This window comes from Diuraphis noxia, unplaced genomic scaffold (genome assembly GCF_037042655.1).
Source record: "Diuraphis noxia isolate RWA-SAM2 unplaced genomic scaffold, SU_Dnox_SAM2 contig0001, whole genome shotgun sequence".
In the NCBI taxonomy this organism is placed as follows: Eukaryota; Metazoa; Arthropoda; class Insecta; order Hemiptera; family Aphididae; genus Diuraphis; species Diuraphis noxia.
The window spans coordinates 79422653-79428713 of NW_028301711.1; positions in this window are offsets into that span (position 1 = coordinate 79422653).

Below are 6061 nucleotides of genomic sequence, written 5' to 3' on the forward strand. Positions count from 1 at the left end.
TTATTTTCGCAACTTACGTATTTTGAAATAGTTCTAAATTCAATATATCAATTTCACTCTATAACTTGTGATATCGATAAAAGCTCATAATAAATCCATAAAAACAAATAACACATTAACACTCGTGAAAATCGTTTATGTTTAATATTCATCGTCTTCATTTTCAGAATCACGGGTTATTTGGTTATCATTTTATAGATATTTGTATGCAGAAATATGATTGATATTTTTATTTTTAGGATGCTGAAGGCACTTATTGTAACGTCACAGAATTTTGAGGCTCTTTTATTAGAATATTACATAATGTTATTAGTATAATCTTATAATATGTTCAAGTCCTTTCATTATAATATAACACATAGTATTTCCATAATCTCTATTATTATGCATGCACTCATTAAATATTATAATGACAAAAACACTGTTATGTAATACTAGTCCCCTGACCTCCCCACATGATGCAGTGTTCATCGCGTCGATGTCGCAGCCGCTGGCGCATACAGACAGTGCAACCTGTTTCCCCACTATATACATTGTACGAAAGTTCCCGACGCGACGACACTACTGACCACCCCTTTACCCAAGAATATCAAGACGCCGCAACGGTATACGAACAGCCACCGACGTCTACTACCGTGTTGTCTGTTTTTCGCCACCATCGATGACCGATCTATTGTGTTCGTTTTTCTGCTCAACGCCATTGACTCTCGCAACACGTCTCCAGGACTTGAAATTTTTATTATTTGTTTTCACCATCGGCGGAATACCACCGGTCATGATGGGCTGAAGCGACGTCATAGGCCCGTGGCGGGCGAAGCCATCTCAAACATCATCAGCTCAGTACAAACAGTCGTCGTCAAGTATTATTTTCCCCCTAACATTTCCCCCTTTTTCATTTTGATTATGCATCACCATCATTTCTTTTTTATGTACACTCCGATTTTCCTAAGAGGTGCCCGGGTAACCGTCATGCGGAGCCGTGGGTCGTTTCCTTTAATACATATAAATGTATAATATGTTAGGGTCAAATGGGGTAATTGTAAATAAATTTTGTTACTTTTTAATATTTTTTTTATTTTCTAAATTATAATTAACAATACATTTTCTTTCTCATCAAAACCATTCATAAACATATCCTAGGCTTATAAAATTTCCTACACAAGACCAGAATATTAAATCACTTAAGAAAAAAAAAATAATATACATATGCCCCATTCATTTACATTTGCTCCATTTATTTGGGGTAAATGTAAACAATGATTTCACGTTATAAGAGTGAAATAGAATCTGGATCTGGGGCATATGTAAACAACCTGTATTACCTTTTATTTAACGTATTATCACATAACCTCAAAATGTTATAAGTTTCATTGATTCACTATATCAATATACGTTCATACCTTCATGTTATTAATATGAAATACATTAAAAATGATTGGTTAATTTCTTATGATTATTATTTACAAATGCCCCGATTTACAATTACCCCATTTGACCCTATATGTATGTCATACCGACATATGATGATCATTATGTGCCTAACCGCTCGCCGGAGCCGTAGCATTATTATTTGCATTTTTATCCATTACATTTCCTTGCACATGTCATATGCCCAACTATATTCATTTTTATTACATTTCCTATGCACTTGCCATGTGCCAAAATATGATCCCTTTTATATTTATTTTGTAATTGCCATGTGCCGAAATATTATTCATTTTTTATTACATCTATTTGATTATATTTCTTATGCACTTGCCATGTGCCAAACTATATTATATTGTGTCCGACATTGCCGTACACCAAACTTATATTTTAAATGATTTGTAAAGAAAGACAACTATATGCCATCATTATGACTTATTTAATTTATTTTTGAATATTGTGTAAAATACACCCATATGATTACCCTAAACTTATTAGTCTCATTATTTATTTATTAATTAACTTATTTTCTTTCCTCGCATAAATCTTGGAACTTCATTGCTCCATGCGTGTATCAAAGCCTCTGAGTTCCACCGACTTGACCCTCGGGTCTCGGCTCACAGGTCACGAGGAAAGTGTTCCTCTTTCCTCGTGGGTAGTTTTTGTGACATGAAAAAACCACAAATTCTCACACACACAAACCAGAAGTTTGCTCACACAATTATAATAATTCATAATTTTACAGAAGACATCCAACAAATGGCTAAACAATATAAAACAAAAAAATATGAAATGTATAATCAAATACATATAATTTTGAACTTTTTAAAGCTTGGTTAAATCAATATTTAGATTTAAAATATATTTTTTTAATAACTATCAGTTACTAGTTAGACCAGCGGTTCCCAAACTTTTTCCCATCGCGACACATTATTATTACTTAATTATTATAAGTCACGGCACACTTTTGATAAATATTATCTACTTATCGAATAATACGTACTTGATGTTGAGTATTATTATTTATTATCGTTATTAGGTTATAATATTATCTCTAGATAGTTGTACTTGTATATATAGAGTGAAGTTTTTGTTTTGCATACTGAATTCGATGGTTATCAAAGGGTAAGGTTTTAAACATATTTTATGAAATGAAAAATGAGTTGTTGCAATTGTTAAATAATGAAAACCCAAACACCGATTTCGTAACTCAATTAAATAATCCATTATGGTCTGAAAAACTTGCTTATCTAGCTGATGTGTCTAAAGATATAAATATTCTTAATTCCAATAAGCAAGGTAAAGATGAAAACATATTAACATCGTCTGATAAATTAAATGGGGTTTTACGGAAAATTAATCTTTGGATTAATTTCACACGTAGAAAAAAAAACAACTGCAAATGTTTTCATTAACAGCAGATGCTGATCCAGATGGAGAAGTAACATCTAAATTGAAAATAAATCATCTCATAATTTAAAAAAAAAAAATAAAAAAAATACTTCCCATCTTTGCCTATTAACGAATATGATTGGGTGCGCAATCCTTTTGCAGTAACATCAGATGTAATATCACATCTAGGATTAGTTGAACAAGAACAACTTTTAGAACTTCAATCTAATCGTTCACTGAAATTATAAAGTTTAATGAACTTAAACTGTTCCAGTTTTGGAGTTTTATTAAAACAGTATCCGATAATTACAGAAATTTCAATAAATATATTATTACCATTATAAATCATTTTATGAAAAAGTTTTAGTCATCGTGATTTGTGGCACACCTTCCAAATTTCACGGCTCACCAGTGTGCCGTGGTACACCCTTTGGGAAACACTGAGTTAGACTATTCAACCAATTATAACCTTAGAAAGATCTTCACTCGAATGATGGAGTTATAATTTTCATAAGAAATGATTGTTTATTCTCGTATTATAAAGAAGCTTATGAAGTTTATTGTTTAACTATGAATATTACATTAAAATTTTAAATATCTAGTAATAATGCTAACTGCACTGTTTCAATCTATAGATTTTCAAATGGCAATGTAAGGAAACGTAAGGAAACGATTAAGTCCCCTTTCTAAAATTAAATCAAATCTACACTTATGATTTTTTACATTTTTAGAATAATTTTTAGATCATTAATTATTCAAAATAACAATTGTTAGTACCGTGCTAACCATCAGCTAGTGGCAATTAAATTTGGCATCCCTAATCTCAGGTGGCCATAAGGGGGGAGGGGGGCATTAGACCTTTTCTTAAAGCCCCTCAAAAGTTGAAACTATTTAAAATGTTATTATTATCCGGTTACCTTTCATTGGATTATTTATATTATAATAATTAATAAATGAACAAGTAAAACAACTCAATTAATAAACTATGAATTTGGTTAGGAGGTAGTAAGAATAAATGTATAAAAACATGAATAACAACAAAATTTTTTTAGTATAGTAGTGAAAATAAAATAACATAACTTAATGTAAATAAACTATGTAAAAATTGTAATAAACTCTTAATTCTTCGTTGTGCGTAGGTACAATCGTCTTTTTCCGTTGTTTGATGAAATACTGAATATTGAATAATATAAAAATATAGCGACATGACAGTGCGAGACCATTTACGATTTACCATTATATTATCAATATTTAATATTATATTATGTTATTATCATGTCGATTATTCAATAACAATAAATTTTCCGAAAAATTGTTAAAAATAGGTTGTTAATTACCCGATCACCCGCCCTTCGCCGCCATCCATAGGTCAACAAGCCAGTGTAGGCAGACACACCGGTCCATAATCATAAATTACAATTTACTACACATTTTTCATAGATAAAATATTTTATTTTAAAATAGATATTAGATAATGGATATTTCAATTTTTGTGACCGTGACGAATTTGGAGTATAAACTAATGGTAAAATACCAACTTTTTTACCTCCCTATAAAATATGCTACTTTTGCCGCCCTGGGGCACTTGCCCTAATTGCCCCCCCCCCCTTGAACGGCTCTGGTTGTTACGTACCAAGTCTCAGTAACAATTAGTGAGATTCTTGGCCATGTGAGAAAATTAAATTATGTCGGATTTGTGACCCTTATAGCAAGGAAAATTAAGCTTAACTTTAATGAAAAAACACAAGTTTGATATTGGTATAAGTAATAAATAATATTTTGCAAGGACCACACAATACAAATACTTGCACATATACTTCTCTTAAATTTAAGGTGTTAGTAATACAAGTTCCGCTTAATGTGATCACTTTGGTGCAGGTCATTTTGATTCTATTAACCGGTTGATTCTAAAAAGCATTTACAACAATTTTTTTTATAATTCAATCTTTTAATACAATTATTTATTTATAATTAGATATTTAATAATTTCTAATACATAATTATAATTTTTTAATAAAATTATTGATTTTTACATTTTTTTTTTAATGATTCTACATTTATGCTTGAAATAAAATTAAAATTAAATAAATGCATTTAAAATAAATTAAAAAATCTATCTATTTTTGATTGAACTTGACTATCTACCAATTCAGTTTTCATATTAGCCTGCAATTAAATAAAATTAAATTAAAAATCAAATTCATGTTTTTTTAATTTATTTATTTACAATACGAGTATACAATATACCTGTAGTTTTTGAAACAATTGAAAAGTATCGTTATCGCCGGCCGTATTTTGAACAGCTCCTTTTAGCTTTTCCAAAATAATTCTGGTATCATTTTGAGTGATATCCTTGTTGGTATCTTCGTTATCGTCATCTTCATCATCGTCAATATTGATTTCTTCTTTTTTTGTTTGCAAATCAGTTATGTCTTTATCAGACAATGCTCCATAAGTAGGTAAAACTTGATCAATTAAAATCCAATTTTCAAAGTTTGTATCTATGAATTCGACCTCCTGTGGTTCTTCTTCGCCTGACTCAATTTGTGAAAACTCAGCTTTTCGAAAACAATTAATAATGCATTTGGAAGTCACTTTATCCCAAGCATTAACCACCATATTATGTATAGCTTCTAGCACAGTTATTTTACGAGCTATTTGTGATGCAGGAATTTTACATACATCTATAGTTTCAACAATAAAATTCCGCATTGATTTTCGATAGTAAGTTTTCATTGTTTTTATGATTCCCTGATCAAGAGGCTAAATAAGTGACGTAGTGTTTGGTGGTAAAAATTTCAAATCTATGTTTTCTAAATTTTGTAAATTCGGATGTGCTGTACAGTTAGCAAGATGTAGTAAAATACGTCTTGGTTTTTTATTTCTCTGTCCCATTTTCGTAAAAATTCGGTAAAAATTAGACTATAATCATCCAAGCGTTTGAATTAGCATAATAATCGATGGGCAATGTTTTAACGCCTCGAAAACAGCGTAAATTTTTACTTTTACCAATAATTAAAGGACGTCTTTTATCCGTACCATAGCGACTCCGCGGGGGCAAAAAGGGGGCGATAGCCCCCGTACATTGATTTAACGGGGGCAAAAGTATTATTTCGCCCCCGTGCCCCGTTGTGTACAATAATAATTATTTGGTTAAAATACCAGATTATAACATGAAAATATTCATTAGAACATCGACGATTGTATATTTGTATATTACCTATATATATGATCTATAAATACT